The sequence below is a fragment of the Peromyscus eremicus genome, chromosome 8b, assembly GCF_949786415.1.
Source record: "Peromyscus eremicus chromosome 8b, PerEre_H2_v1, whole genome shotgun sequence".
NCBI classification, from domain to species: Eukaryota; Metazoa; Chordata; class Mammalia; order Rodentia; family Cricetidae; genus Peromyscus; species Peromyscus eremicus.
The window spans coordinates 24295340-24312036 of NC_081424.1; the positions used below are offsets into that span (position 1 = coordinate 24295340).

The 16697-nt window shown below is 39.0% G+C and overlaps 1 long non-coding RNA gene across 1 annotated transcript in view; it reads right to left on the reverse strand.

The window, feature by feature from the left end:
• Nucleotides 1-400: 400 nt before the first annotated feature.
• LOC131918490 (uncharacterized) overlaps nucleotides 401-16697 on the reverse strand; it is a 138532-nt gene continuing 122235 nt past the window's right edge. Inside the window, exons 6-7 of the long non-coding RNA XR_009380998.1 lie at nucleotides 1713-1811; nucleotides 401-490 (exon numbers count right to left, since the gene is read on the reverse strand). This is a non-coding gene — a long non-coding RNA (uncharacterized LOC131918490). The remainder of the gene's footprint in view (nucleotides 491-1712; nucleotides 1812-16697) is intronic.

Below are 16697 nucleotides of genomic sequence, written 5' to 3' on the forward strand. Positions count from 1 at the left end.
GCTAAGACTTCTGCCTGTGGGGTCAGAGGCCATCTCTCCAGATGCTTAAGTTTCGCCCTGATGTCGGGGAAGCTCTGGGAGACAAAGTGGGTCATAAGGATCTGTCTGTCCTCTAGGCTCTCAGGATCTAGGCTAGTATATTGTAAGGGAACCTTTGTATGCTGTTCTAGGCCCAGGGTGCATGGGCAGCATTAGTTTGATGAACTTTGTCTGCATGTGTTCTAGCCTGCTCCCAAACTCACCTGTGCTCCTCAGGGCAGCTTGAGGATGAATGACAGGAGGAGTAAGGTGGGAGCCAGAGTCAGGCATTTGGAGCAGCCTGATATCCGAGAGGAGGAGGGGCCTAGAGGAGGAGCTGAAGGGGCAGATGCCGGAGGAGGAGGAGGAGGAGGAGGAGGAGGAGGAGGAGGAGGAGGAGGTCAGATAAGCAGAGGCTCATTGGCACGGTCCAGAGTGGTTGTCAGAGATTCCTCAGGTTCAAGTTGCATAGCTAGGAGAATATGGGCAGGAGAGAAGGAATCAAGGAGGCAGGGTTTGAAGCTTAGGTTAAAAAAAAAATCTTGGATATAAGGCAACTCTTTCCATTTGCCCGTTTGCTGGCAGAAGTTAGATAATTCCTGTAGAATATCAGGGTCCCAGGAGCCATTAGGTGGACATTTTTTATTGTTATCAAAGGGATATTTGGGCCATTTCTCAGAGGAAGAGTGGGACTAATAGGAGGAAGCCTTATTTCCCATGACCATGGCAGAGAGAAAAAAACAAAAAAAAAAACCAAACAAAAAAATCAAAAAAAAAAAAAAAATGTGATCCAAGACTATAATCTCAGGCGTCCCCGAGGTCAAATGAGGAGCGGAGATTGGCACAAGTCATCCAATGTTTCATCAAGTAAGAGAATGAGGGTATGGCATACACAGCCCAAGGACCCTCCCTAGTGTCTGACAGCGAAAATGATATCTCAGATCACAGTAGTGGGAAATGACTAGAGACTGAAGCCGGTTGATGCTGGCTGGAAAGGGAAAACTCACCAATCGAAGCCAGTGTTGTGCAAAGCAGTCCAGTGGCTGGGCAAATGGGAAAGTGGACAGTCTTAGTGAGAACAAAACCTTGGTACAGGGTCCTAGGTGCAGAGTGCCGGGAGGGCCTGCTTTGTCTCAGCACCAATGGCACCAATGTTATTTATTAAGTGGTACTGTTCACTGTGTGAGAAAAACCAGTAGGTACAACAAAACCCACTGTAAGTGTTTATTAAGGGAAGGGAACAGAGAGGGGTACTTAGGCCTATGGAAAGATTGTGCAGGAAGTGATAGCAGAGGGATGAGTGAGACCTGCTTTTACAGATTCCCCCACATATTCGCATATGGGCTTACATAGCTACACCATGCATGTACATAGATTACGTGATCACAGTTCGTGCAAACTACATGATCACACAGTGCACAGATTATGTAGGATATAAGGCCCTGGGATGGCTAAGCATCTTGCCAGTGCATGCATGGTCATGGGGGAGTGGCTAGAAATTCGAACACTATCCATCTATCAGTTCAAATAAACTGAATACATTTTATTGACCCAGTTAGAATCTGAGTCCCACACATTGTGGTTTTTGCTTTTCATTGTTTGTTTATTCTTTAACTAGGCTTTAATTGCTTCAAAGAGACATGATGACCATGGCAACTCTTACATAGGAAAACACTTCATTGGGGCTGGCTTACAGTTTCAGAGGTTTAGTCCATTATCATCATGGCAGGAAACATGGAGGTTTGCAGGCAGACATGGTACTGGAGAAGGATCTGATAGCTCTACATCTTGATCTGCAGGCATCAGAAAGAGACTATGTTCCACACTAGGCATAGTTTGAGCAAAAGAGACCTTAAAGTCTACCCATACAGTGACATATTTCCTCCAACAAGGCCACACCTATTAGTAGTGCCACTCCCTATGTGCCAAGCATTCAAACACATGAGTCTGTAGGGGCCATTCCTATTCAAACCACCACAATTTCCAAGACAGTAACAGGTGAAGAAACTTAGAAAGTGTGCTCATTCACTCCTTTGTTGACTCAACTGAATTTTCTCTTTCTGTTGTGCAGCTTGGGAACAATAGTTAATCCTTCCACAAAGCAATCTTACAGTCAGAGAGAATTTGCAAATATGCACTTCCCACTTATCACTAATGAGTACAGTTTTCTTGATTTCTTATAAAATAAATAACCGCCATATCTGTCATAGAAAGAAGCAGAGAGTTTTGAAAGATTTTGAATGGTCCTTATACACTGTAATAAAGCGATGAGAAACAATGAACTAGATATCCACAATGAAACACGATTTAAAGGCTTAATGAGAGTTTTACACTGAGCCCTGCAGCAAGCAACCACTTGCAAGGCCCTTCTCCTGTCTCTGCCTGCATTCTGGGAGGGCTCCTCTGACGGTTGTGGCTACTAGCCCAGCTTTCCTCCCTCCCCTACCTCTTTGTGTCAGTCCTCAATTCTGGAAGGCACTCTCTACCTGGGAAGCGTATAGGCTACTTTCACTCTCCTTCCTTTGGTACACTGCATTTTTCCCTGTCTCATCTCTGTAGCAGATGCTTGAAGAGGCCTGTCTTCCCTTTCTGCCTACATTCCCAGGGATTCTACAAAACCTTGCAATGAACAGACCCAGCTTCCTCCTTCCTAAGGACCCTCTCAGCACTATTTCCTTTATATCAACTACTGATACCTAGAAACATGGTCTGCCTGGGACCTAGTGTTCACACTGGCCTGGGAAGGAGGGAGGCCATATTTACTCTCCTGACTGTCCTCAAATGCAATTTTTCTGGTCCCATCCCCAGTCCTGTAGCAGACCACTTACAAGAGTCTGTCCACCAACTCTATCTTTATTCCCTGAGGACTCAGCCAAACCTTGTTGTTAAACCAGCTTTTATTCCTTCTCCATTCCTTTGAGAAGGTCACCAACATATGGAGGCATCTTAATACCTAAAAACACTTTCTACCTGAAACACCCAATGGCGACACTAGGTAGGGACACAAAAAAGTTAAGCACATTTGTCCTTCCTTTTCTTCAATATGACCTCCTCATTCTCACTCTCAGCTGGTTAACAGTCTGCTTATAGGTGCCAACCTTTCTACCTCAACTTCATTCACAGGAAACTCCAACACTTGATTCAGATCCTAAGCTCCTTTAATCCTATCTCTCTAGTTAATTCTTTGCCTTACTAGAACATAGTCGCAGGATCACCTTTCCAATACACCTCTAACTCCCTGAAGACCCAAGGTCTAGGTGTGAACAGGATTCACTTAGCTCTTTTCTGAAGTCCCTCTCAGCCTTTACTCCTAGCCCATCTCTATTCACCTCTGACACTCACTGACCTGCACAAGCACCCCACATGTCAGGAAACCCACAAGCACCACACTTTGCTAAGATCCAGAGAGGGCAGCAAAAACCAAGGAATGGAACATACACCCAACAAAGACAAGACCAAATATCAACACAAAGAACCACAATCATTCCTAAATGCCTAGACACTAGTGCAAAAACAAAATCATTAGCCGTCAGGGCAAGGTATCTCCACTAGAACAGAACAATCTTAGTAGTCCTAGAGAAATACAGTATATAAAAAACACAAGACAAGGACTTCAAAATAGTTATTATGAAAATGTTTAAGGACTTCAAATATGATATGAATAAAATCACTTAATGAAGTCTATAAGGACACAAACAAAGTGTGGAGTGATCTGATGAAATCAGTTCAAGAAATGAAAGAAGAAAAAAAATCACTGAAGAAAACCCACACTGAGATTAAACTTGAGATTTAAAATTTAGGAAGTGAAGGAAAAGAAAAAGTCTCATCAACAGAATAAAGGACATGGACGTGAGAATATCAGGTATTGAAGACAAGGTAGAAGAAATGGATAGCTCAGTCAGAGAAAATACTAAATGTAAAAAAAAAAAATCCAAGCACAAAATATAAAGGAAATTCGGGGCACTAAGAAAAGGCTAATTTATGAACAATATGCGGGGAGGGAAAATAATGCAAAGAAAAAACACAGAAAATATTTTCAACAAAATCAGAGGAGAAAAGTTCCTGAGCCTAAAGAAGGAGGTGCTTATCAAGGTAGAAAAGTATGCAGAACACCAAATAGACTGGACCATGAAATAAACTCTCCATCACACACAATAATCAAAACAATAAATGTACAGAACAAAGAAAAAATATCAAAAGCAGCAAAGAGCGAAGACCAAGTAACATAGAAAGGCAGACTTACTAGAATAATGCCTGACTTCTCAAAGGAGATTCTAAAAGCCAAAAGGACCTTGATGATGTTAAGATTAACAGACTAGATTAGAAAACAGAATCCATCTTTCTGCTGTCTCCAAAAAACACACCTTACCATCAAGGATAGACATCAGCTTGGGTTAAAAGGATGGAAAAAGATATTTTAAGTAAATGGACCCAGGAAACACATAAGTGTACTCACTATAATAGCTGATAAAATATAATTCAAAACAAAACTAATCAGAAGAGATGGGGAAGGATACTACATACTCATCAAAGGAAAATTCCACCAAGAGGATGTTGTAATTCTAAGTATTTATACACCAAATGCAAGTACACGTAAGTTCATAAAAGAAACACCACTACAGCTAAACTGACATATTGGCCCCATAGAATGGTGGTGGGTGACCTCAACATCCCACAACTTCCAATACATAGATCATCCAGACAAAGATTAAACAGGGAAATACTGGAGTTATATAATATCACAAATCAAATGTACCTAGCAGATATTTATAGAACATTTCACCCAAACACACACAAAAATATATCTTCTTCTCAGCAGCGCATAAAACTTTCTCCAAGATTGGCCACATATTTAGACACAAAATAAGCATCAATAGATACAATAAAGTTGAAATTACATCCTGTATCTTATCTTACCACAACGACTAAAATTGGATATCAACAACAACAGAAACAACAGAAAGTTTATAAAATCATGGCAACTGAACAATTCACTATCAAATGAAAAATAGATCCAGACAGAAATTAAGAAGGAACTTAAAATGTTTAAAATTGATGAAAATGAAAATACAACATACACAAACCAAGGGGACACAATGAAGATAGTTCTACGAAACAAGTTCATAGTACTAAGTGCTAACAGGAAATTATTGGAGAGATATCATATTAAAAACTTAGTGATATATGTGAATACTTTAGAACAAAAAAGGAAATAACACGCAAAAGGAGTAGACAGCAAGAAATAATCGATCTCAATGCTGAAATCAATAAAATAAAAATAATACAAAGAATCAATGAAACAAAGAGTTGTCTTTTGAAAAAAATATCAATAAGATTGATAAACCCTTAGCCAAACTAACTAAAAGACAGAGAGAAAATCCAAATCAAGAAAATTAGAAACTAAAAGGCAAATATCACAAGAGACACTGAGTAACTCAAGAGAATCATATGGATATACTTTAAAACTCTATATTCCATCAAGATCTAAAAGAAGTATATAAATTGCTTGGTATATATTAGATACCAAAGTTAAATTAAGATCAGATAAGCAATTTAAACAGACCTATAATGCCTAGTGACTTATAGACAGTAATTAAGTCTTCTAACCAAAAATAGTCCAGGGACACAATACTCCTCAAATTATTCTTAGAAATAGAAACAGAAGGGAATTGACCTAATTAGTTTTATGGGGCCACAATTGCCCTGATACTTAAACCACACAAAGATCCAACAAAAAAAAGAAGAAGAAAATTTCAGATCAATTACCTTTACGAAGGTAGGTGCTAAATTTTTCGATAAAATACATGCAAACCAAATACAAAAGTACACTAAAAATATCATCCACCATGATCAAGTAGGCTTCATCCCAGAAATGCAGAAATTATATGTAAATTTATAATTTGTATGTAATCCCCCATATGAGCAGATTGAAAGATAAAAACCACATAATAACCTCATTAGATACAGAAAAAATATTTGACAAAGTCTAGCACCTGTTCATGACAAAAATCTTGTAGACTAGGGTTACAAGCAACATACCACAATAAATGAAGTCAATTTGCAGCAAGCCCACAGCAGGCATCAACCTAAAAGGAGAGAACCTCGAAGAATTTTCACTAAAATCAGGAACAAGATAAGGTTGTTCATTCTCTCCATACCTATTCAATATAATGCTTAAAGTCTTAGCTAGAGCAATAAAGTGACTGAAGGAGATCAAGGTGTTACCATCAGGAAAAGAAGAAGGCAAACTATCTTTATTTCCTGTAATATGGTTGTGCACATAAATGAACATAAAAATGCCACCAGGAGACTCCTACCATGGATAAACACTTTCATCAAAGTATCAGGGTACAAAATTAATAGAAAAAAATTAATAGCCTTCTTATATACAAATGGCAATCTGACTGAGAAAATTAGGAAAATAATACCTTTCACTAAACCTAGACTCACTAATGTTTCACGCACAACTTGCAGGCAGTTTCACTGAAGAGTGTCCCCCATGTTGGTGTCTCCTTACACAATCACAATAAAGGATTGTCTTCAACGCTGTAATTTTCTTATGAGTTCAGTGACCCTTCATCTCTCTCCCGGAGTAAATGTTTTAGTGACACCCAATATACAATAACTGAAGAGTGATTTGTGTTTTTCAGAGAACTAAGCGTGACTCTGAATAAGAAAGAGAGGGCTGGCCTGAAGACAGCTGGGAGCGGTCAGGTATTCTAACGTCAGTAGTTTATCCTTGGTTTATAAAAATAAATAAATTAAGACCTCATTGTTTTTTTTTTTTTTTTACTAAAATGCTTTATCAGCTCACAAAATATCAAAAGGTCATCTAACGTTTTAAAATGTTAGTATTGAAATCTATTGGCTCCTTCATTGGCTGCCGGTGAGTAATTAGAAAAATAGAAGAGTCATTTTCCTAATCATTTTGCTGCATTGGCTGTCGTTCAGTAAGTAATCATTTTCAATTAGATCTTCAATAATGTTCATGAATATCATTATCTTGCCTTAAGTTTGCATCTCAGTATTACTCATATTCTAGCTATCTAATCAAGCAAAAACGTCTTCTTGGCTTTATATACATTTGAGTGTTGGTAATATACATGTAGCTATTGCTGTTTTCATCCTCTGATATTTGTTAGTGTGCAGAATTTGTTAAAAATAAATCTCATGAAATATCAGTACCGTAAGTGATATTGATTTTTTTTGTTATCTGAAAATAGAAACTACTACGTTCTTTCCTCGTTCTTTGATCTTGTTCTGTCACAATATCTTAAATATATTACTCTGAATAAAGTCCCCGCTCACAGTGCTCTGAACAATTACAGTAAAAGCTCTGCACTTATCCAAAATACCAGCTTTGTAGTAGTGCTTAATTTACTGGAAACACAGAATAATGCCTTTAAACAGTAAAATACAGCATGAAGAAAGGTAGCCCAAAGTTTAAATCTTAAAAATCAGAAAGTGAAACATATAGAGATCCAAAGGAAAAGAGATAAGAGATGAAAGCAAAGGTTTTTTTTTGGATGTTGACTCCAAAGTATTTTAAAATATTGTCATTTTTGAAATGTTGGAAGCAAAATCAAGCAAAGTTGGAGTCATTATAACAATTACTGAATCTAGTCTCTTAGAAATACTAGAAACTTAAATTGCTTTCTTTATTTCCTTTTTTATTTTTAGAATAGAAAAATACTGTTTATAATTTCTTGCTCATAAAAAAAAAGTCTGACTTTCATCACATTGTAATGAATTGGTGATAGGTAGGTCTGGGAAAAATACAGTGAAGGCAGGTTTTATCCATAGCCTAAGTTAAGAGGTGCTAACATCTTGCTATTGAATATATTTTCCAGCAGCTTGCATGGGACCAGAAGTTTCCAATAAAGGCCCTGCTATAGCTAAGTTAATGATTCCAAAAAGCCTCAGCAATAAGGCAAATATTACATCAGTAGGTGAAATATTAACCTATTATCAATATTTAAATTGTAAATAGCTAGTTATGCTTCTTTAAAGAATGAATTATTAAAAAAGTATGACAGAGAAAAGTAAAGAGAGGTATGGGGGGTAGGAGTGGGGGGATCCTGCCAAATGTGATCACAGGTCATCAGCACTGTAAGAGGAAACTTCTTTAGAAATGTTAACGAATCTGGTGCTCAGTGACATGTTCTACCTGCTTCTCATTCTATCTTCCAGTCTGTATCAAAGGAGGAAGACAGCTAAGGCTATGTTTCTCAGACGTTGAGGGTTTTTCATTTTCTGTTGTGAACCCTGGTAATCAAGAACCAAAGTCAAAAATCAGGAACACTAACTAATTAACAACAACAAGGGAGGGGGGCAGGGAAGCAATATAGATGCAGAAAGCCTGAAGAAATGCTAAACGAAAACGTGCCTTCATTCAGCATGAGATTAAAGTATACCAGTTAGGAGGAAAGTAACTATTGACTGTGAAATAGACATAGAGAGCAGCTTCTCATGGGGAGAGCTGAGAAAAGCAGACTGCATGGAACATAAGAGCTATCAAAGAAAGAAGTCTGTAACTTATTCATCCATTATGGTTCTCGAAGCTCATAGCATACTAAATATTAGAAACGGATTTTGTTGGGAAAGACTTCTGAATCTTGTAATGCAGCATAAAGAATCCACAGTGTGCGGCATAGTTTTGCCGCAGTGGGATTGTCTTACTGACTAAGAAAGTATTGTCTGAGAAAAGACAGAAGGAAATTTTTGATGAGAGTTTGAAGCAGAGGTGGTGCCCCACATTTCTATGATAAGAAATAGCAAAACCCTTGCACAAAAAAAAAATTCTGGGAACCGATCCTCCCAATTGTCTAAATGAAATAGACCTGGTCTTTAGGGAATTCACTTACAGAATAAGGAACTCCAGAGTGCATTGATGAAAATCTCAAACTTGCTAAATCCAACTACAAAGTCAAAACAGAGAAATAACAGTCGCTTTCTCACTGCACTTGTGAACAGAAGGCCTTTTTAAAGTCTAGAAAGAGACTGTACCATTCATAAAATAACCTGCTAAGATGGCTGCTCATCAGGAAGACTACAGAAGCTGCATAGAGACATCTGATCAGCCAAATAGTAGGCTGTTACACAGTTGGTGAGTCTGTTACACAGTTTCACAGGATACGTGATCAGAGGATCCCAATCTCAGTTTCTACACACTGTTGAATGGAAGGAATTATTTATGCTGATAATCATGAACAAGATGTTTGACAATTAATTTCCTGCAATCAATGAAAATGACAGCCTGGAAGATTTGCCCTGAGAAGATACCCCATGTGTACCCACACCTTCCTAAATTAAGACAAGGAATACTCCTTGAACCTTAATGTTAGACTTCCTTCTTAACTCTTAATTTACATAAATATATATCTGCCATTCCATTATAAAATAAGTGATAACAAATATTGCCCTTTCCCATGAGTTAGCTTGATATGTTAAATGGGCAGTGTAATGTTGCTTGGATCTTTTTGATAATAAATGTCAAGTAATATAGCTTCCAGAATGGCAGCAAGTTATCACACCATTGAATAAAGTAGAGGACAGGGGCAGCCACTGTCTTTGGTTGTAAACCTACTGTTAAGTCCTCCACGGTCCATGGATATTTCTAAACTTATTATTCCATGCAGATATGCCATCCTTTATTACCATTGCTGTGGGATGTTCTGTATGTCACATGTGTTGTTAATTAGTCAATAAATAAAACACTGATTGGCCATTGGCTAGGCAGGAAGTGTAGGCGGGACAAGGAGGAGAATAAAGCTGGGAAGTGGAAGGCTGAGTCAGAGAGACACTGCCAGCTGCCATGATGACAAACAGCATGTGAAGATGCCGGTAAGCCACGAGCCATGTGGCAAGGCATAGATTAATGGAAATGGTTTGATTTAAGCTGTAAGAACAGTTAGCAAGAAGCCTGCCACGGCCATACAGTTTGTAACCAATATAAGTCTCTGTGTTTATTTGGTCGGGTCTGAGGCTGTGGGACTGGCAGGTGAGAGAGATTTGTCCTGACTGTGGGCCAGGCAGGAAAACTCTAGCTACATACCATGGTCATCCTGAATCAAGAAAAAGGTTGCTGGATACATTGATAGGATTTCCCTGATTCAATCTACATTTTCAGTGTTTATATGATAAAATACCTGTGGATATACAAATATGATGGTATATTTAGTAGAATTCAGAGTTACTATGGAAACCAATCTCTAAGTATGTCTGCTAGGGATCAACTAGACTAGATTAATCAAGATGAGACAAGTCACCTTAAATATAGGTGGTACCATTCCAAGGGCTGAAATGCCCTTGCATTTCCAAGGGTAAAGTGAGCTGAACTCAAGCATTCATCTCTTTCTGCTTCCTGGCTATAGATGCAATGTGACCACCTGCTCCAATCTCCTGCTGTTATGACCCTTGCCATGATGGATTATACCTCTGGACTGTGAGAGAAAATGAAACTTTCATTCTTTAAGTTCTTTTTGTCCTGTATTTTGTTACAACAACAAGAGAAGTAGCGAATACACTTTTCATTTTGGAACTGCTAAAAATCACTACTGTGCTATATACTGTATACTAATGCAAAATATTGTATTTAATAACGAGAGGAAAGTACTAGGAGCTCTAGGAGGAATTTTCTGAACACACCTGATGAACGAACTAAATTAAATGCTTATTGGTAACCCCAAGAAGTGTGTTCATGTGTGTGTGTGTGTGTGTGTGTGTGTGTGTGTGTGTGTGTGTGCATCTGTGTGTGTCTGTATGTCTCTGTCTGTGTTGGTGTCTAATAATATGACATCAGTGATCAAAATGATACCCAGTTGTTATGGACTGAAGTTTAACCTGCAAGAATCGCCTCAACTATTAAGTTGCCCCACTAGATGGAGTACTTCCTGGGAGAGATCTATATAACATGAAAAGTTAACATATGAATATATTGCCACTTTGACCAGATGACTCTGCCAGCCCTTCTCATTGTACGGTATGCAATACTGTCGCTTTTTTTTACAACTTCTTTCTCTATCCAATGCTACCCCATTCTTTCCTTGGGTACTGATTTTGAAGATACTTCCTAATAAATACCAAGTGATGAGTTTTTTTCCAGATTCTTCTTTGCATTGAATTCTACTGACAGTGAGCCAAGGCTTTAAAACAGGTTTTATTATAAATACCCTGGTTAGTAATAAGAGTGCTATTGTAGGCAAAAAAAAAAAAATCAATTGATAAGTTGATTGTAATCTAATTGATAAAAAAATTATCTACACTTAAATGCAATTGTATACTGTAAAATGAAATTCACTAGCTATAATCAAAAGACAGGTATGAAAGTCAGAAGCAAAGTAACAGCAGAAACCAAGCAAAAACTCCAATGCCTACATACTAGATCCACTCCCCCAGATGCCCTTAACATTCAGAAATAGCTTACTCCCCCTGGTTAGAGGAATACTTTCTTCCTCTAATCTACAGCCCCCTTTAGAATCTAGTATTCCTTCCCTTCAGAATATTAGGCCTTTATCAAAAGACTGAGCTACAACACAATTCCGGAAGCAGATGACCATGTACCAGCAGGAGCCAATGGGTCTTTATGGGAATAGATTCTAAGGATGTTCTCATAAAGGAGCTGGAAGCAAGACTGCACAGGAAAGGCTTACTGCCTATGTACACCTTTCTGAGACACAGAAGCGATCTCCTGACGGGGATTCCCAGGAGACAGTGTAGGCTTCTCATTAGGAGAGTTCCTATAATTGTGGGAAAGTGATGGCCCTGTGCTATGGTGTAGCTTTGACTTTATGCCCCAAAGTCGATGTATTGAAGGGCTGATCCCCCAGGGGGACATATCATATGAAAATTAAATGAAGGTTTTCGCTTTAATATAGTAAAAATTATATATAACAAACAGTTATCAAGCGAGAATTACAGTTACAATATCTAGTCTATTTGTATTTTGTATTTGCCAAAATTAAAGAAAATATTTTATCATCTATTCTATATTTGTGAGCCTAAAGTTTCATATCTAATTTATCTTTTACCATATCCAGGAATATCTTTCTGTACACTGTGAATATGTGTGGTTCCCATAAGTTAATAAACAAGCTGCTTTGGCCTATGGCAAGGCAGCTTAGAGTCAGGTGGGAAATCCAAGAAGAGAGATCAGAAAGAGAAAGGTGGAGTCTGGAGAGAAGCCAGCCTGCTGTCCAAGGAGCAACATGCCAGCAGACCAGTAAAGTCACAGAACATGTGACAAAACATAGATTCATAGAAATGGGTTAATTTAAGATATAAGAGCTAGCTAGCAAGAGGCCTGCCATAGGCCATACAGGTTGTAAATTTTAAAAAAAGAAAATTAAATGAGTAAAACACTCTATATTTATAAGCTAGGAGGGTGATATTCTGCATATGTGCTAGAAAATAGTCCTTTCTTGTTCACAAACTATGATCCAGGAACTAAATTTGGTGGGATTGTTTGTTTGTAAATGAAGTTTTACTATATTATAAGGCTATCATATTCTACATCTGAGAATACTGCTACATTTTATTTCCCAATAATACAAAAAATATTTTAGTTATGAATGGAACTCAGAGAAGAGAAGTTCTCCACAGAATGGCCAGAATATGCTACATGCAAGCAGCCTTATCTTTGGACAGTACACACAGAATATCTTAAAAGTTGAGAGAGAGAGAGAGAGAGAGGTGGAATATTATTTTACATAAACAAAGATGTGTGACATTTGTTTATACTGCATTTTTTTAATGATATGAAGATATGTTACATTTGTTTATGCTTTGTTTAATTATGTAAAGATGTGTTGCTTGTTCACCTTTCCTGCCTAAGGCACCTGATTGGTCTAATAAAAAGCTGAATGGGCCGGGCGGTGGTGGCGCACGCCTTTAATCCCAGCACTTGGGAGGCAGAGCCAGGCGGATCTCTGTGAGTTCGAGGCCAGCCTGGACTACCAAGTGAGTCCCAGGAAAGGCGCAAAGCTACACAGAGAAACCCTGTCTCGAAAAACCAAAAAAAAAAAAAAAAAAAGCTGAATGGCCAATAGCTAGGCAGCAGAGGGATAGGTAGGCTGGCGGGCAGAGAGAATAAGTAGGAGGAGAAATCTAGGTTCGAGGTACAAGGGAGAAGAGAATGAGGGAGAAAGAGAGGATCATGCCAAGGAGCTGCCAGACAGACAGACACAAGAAGCACAAAAGTAGGAAATAAAGAAAAAAAGAAAGAGACAGAGACAGAGAGAAAGAAGGAAAGAAAAAAAGAAAGAAAGGAAGGAAGGAAGGAAGGAAGGAAGGAAGGAAGGAAGGAAGGAAGGAAGGAAGGAAAGAAGAGGAGAAGCCCTGAGGCAAAATGTAGATAAAGAGAAATGGATTAAAATAAGAGCTATTATAAGGCTGAGCATTCATAACTAATAAGTCTCTGCATCATGATTTGGGAGGTGGTTGGTGGCCCAAAAGAAAAAGCCTGCTACATATCTCTCTATATATCTGTGTGTGGTGTGTGTGTGTGTGTGTGTGTGTGTGTGTGTGTGTGTGTGTGTTGGAGAAAGACACATTATTGTGAATATGTAAATATGTGTTTATATTTATATAGTCACACACACAAAGTTTTAGTAGGAGAATCACAATTGGACTATTGATGCTGTGTCCAGCACTGCTCCAGGGACTGATCATACTAGAGAAGGAATAAAGAAAAGACAAGCACACGGACATGCTGATACAGAAAAATCTGGGATTGGGTGGACTGGGCTCTCTGATGGAGAAGAGATGCCTCAGCATCTCTGCTATGAGATGGTCTGTATGTCAAATCTGTTGCTCTGATTGGTCAATAAATAGAACACTGATTGGCCAGTGGCCAGGCAGGAAGTATAGGCAGGACTAACAAAGAGGAGAATTGAGAGAACAGAAAGGTAGGGGGAGACACTGCCAGCCGCTGCCATTACAAGCAGCATGTAAAGATGCTGGTAAGCCACGAGCCATGTGGCAAGGTATAGATTTATAGAAATGGATTGATTTAAGATGTAAGAACTAGATAGCTAGAAGCCTGAGCCATTAGGCCAAACAGTTTAAACAATATAAGTCTCCGTGTTTAATTGGTTGGGTCTGAGCAGCTGTGGTGAGTGACAGAGATTTGTCCTGACTGTGGACCAGGCAGGAAAACTCTAGCTACACATCCCAGATACTTATTATGTTTATTATGTATAGTTGAACAGAGAGGCAGGGAGGCAGGGTCATTTCCCAAAGCTAAGCAAAGAGCTGAGGTTACTATATACAGACAAACAAGGAAGTAAGGTTTATAGTAGACAGATGGATCGAGGGAATAAGCTTAGTTTATCTTAGTAGGAGTGTCTCTGTAGGGTAGCAGTCTTCAGGCTGGGAGGGAGGAACATATAGTGGATACTTTCTGCTCACAATGCCAACATCTGTACATGGACTGGAGGAAGACTTTGCCATCCCTCTGAGTCTCACCATAGGAGATAAGCTTTGTCATCTTCCCACGGTTCTGAGGCTATGACCTTCGACATACCATGCTCATGTCGGCAACACACGTTCACACAGGATTAACACAGTGAGGGCTTCCTCCATTTCACACTCACCGGAGTTTTTAAGGACTTATCATACTCAAGAGAGAATCACATAGTTTTGGAAGCAACTTTTTTGTTTTGTTTTGTTTTCTGTGTCATGGAAAGGCACTGGTATTCATAGCATTACAGCCTGCTTTGCAGGTCATCTGGTCTGCCAAGGCAAATTACCACACCAGGCTAGAATGGTATAGGTTAGAATTGGTAACAAAATACACCCATAAAAATTATGACCAATAGAAAGGAGCATAAATGGATCAGAACCCCAGAAAATGGTTTGGTAATATTAGCACGAGAGGATTTGGGGGCCAGAGAGGAGTGTTATCAGGTATCCCTGTCAGATTATATTGGGATCAATGGCCAATACTGGGAGAAATCCTCTGATCTATTTTTCTCTCGTAAAGAAAAAAATAACACCGTGATTATTTACAGATGCTGCATGAGGTCTCCACCCAGAAAATCTGGAGAAAAGATGTAACATAGAGCATCCTGATGATTTATCTGACTCTAGCCAGTTAGAACTGGTGATTTTCACTACCATTTGGCTTCCTGCTTACAAATGATATTTGCTACTTGGTCATTCTGTGGATAACCAGAGAGAAAATTACCTCTGAATTGCACAAAGCGTTGTTGGAAGAGCAGTTTAGCGTCTGTACAGTGCCTGTCAACTAATCAGTATGGCAAAATACTGCCAGAGGAGTGCCTGGGAAAATGAGGTGCAGCCTGCTTCTGCCGATGAAGACTGCCCCAGCTTTCACTTCTCTCTCAACTACGTCACGTGACTAGATCTTGAAAACTTGAAGGAAAGCAGAAATAGAGCCAAGACAGCCTCCAAGTGAAACAAGATTATCGATATCGTATAACAGATTAAGCCCAGTAACACCCACTATTTTGGTAGTTTAGTATATACTCAATTTCCTTGCCCCAAAGTAGCAGTATGTGTATGGTGCTCAGATTAGTACTCAGCTCTAATTAGGAGAGGCATAATGGGAGTATCAAAAAAAAAAAAAAAAAAAAAAGAAAGAAAGAAAGAAAAGAAAAGAAAAAAGCTCACTAATTACTTGCTGGGTTAGTTACTCTTCTCTTAACTGATCAAATACATGACTGAAGCAATTTATGGAAGTGTTGTTATTATTTTTCAGTTGCTGTGACAAAATCCCATGATCAAAAGCAACTTAAGGTAAAGTTTATTCCACCTTACAGTCTCAGAGGGTTAGATGTCCACAACGTCAGTGAAAGATCCAGGCACAGGAAGCTGGGAGGTCACATCTCAGCCACACGGAAGAGAAAGTGCAGCAGAAAATTAAAGCAAGGCTTTCAGTCTTCATAGCTGCCCTTGTGTGATAGTCTTTTTCTCTAGTAAGGCTACACTTTCCTAAGGTTCCAGAACCTCCTGAAATACCACCAACAGCTAGAGAACAAATGTTCGAATACATGGATCTATACAGCAGGGGCCATTTTTTTTTTTTATTTTTAACTACAACATGGAGGAGAGCTTTGAACTGACAGTTTTGGAGAGTGAAGTCTGTTGTGAGCAATGCACGGCACTACAGTAGCTATGTTCATGACAGCATCTTTGACAGCACAACTTTCTCAGTCTGGGTGGATCAGGATGCACAGGTGGGACTAGCTGAAGGACCAGGCTGTAACCTTCAAGGCCCATCCCATGGTGTCTGTGTCTGCTGACTAGAGACTATGTCTCTAAAATTCCACAACTTCTCCAAACAGCTCTGCTAAGCCAGCTCAAATGTTCAAGCACACAAACCTGTAGGGGACATTTCACATTCAAAATGGCTTCAGCTAAAATAGACTTTTAAGGTTTATTGTTGGTACGAATAAATGGATACTATATATTAGAAAGGCTGATAGTGTGTCCAAAAAAGATGATGAATTGGCCAAGCAGTGGGGTTGTTCAGTTAATGGTGGTGCATGCACTTTAATCCCAGCACTCGGGAGGCAGAGGCAGTCAAATCTTTGTGAGTTTGAGGCCGGCCTGGTCTGCAAAGCGAGATCCAGGACAGCCAGAGCTGTTACACAGAGAATCCCTGTCTTGGGAAAATAAAAATCAAGACAAAACAGACAAACAAAAAGATGAATTGGCTC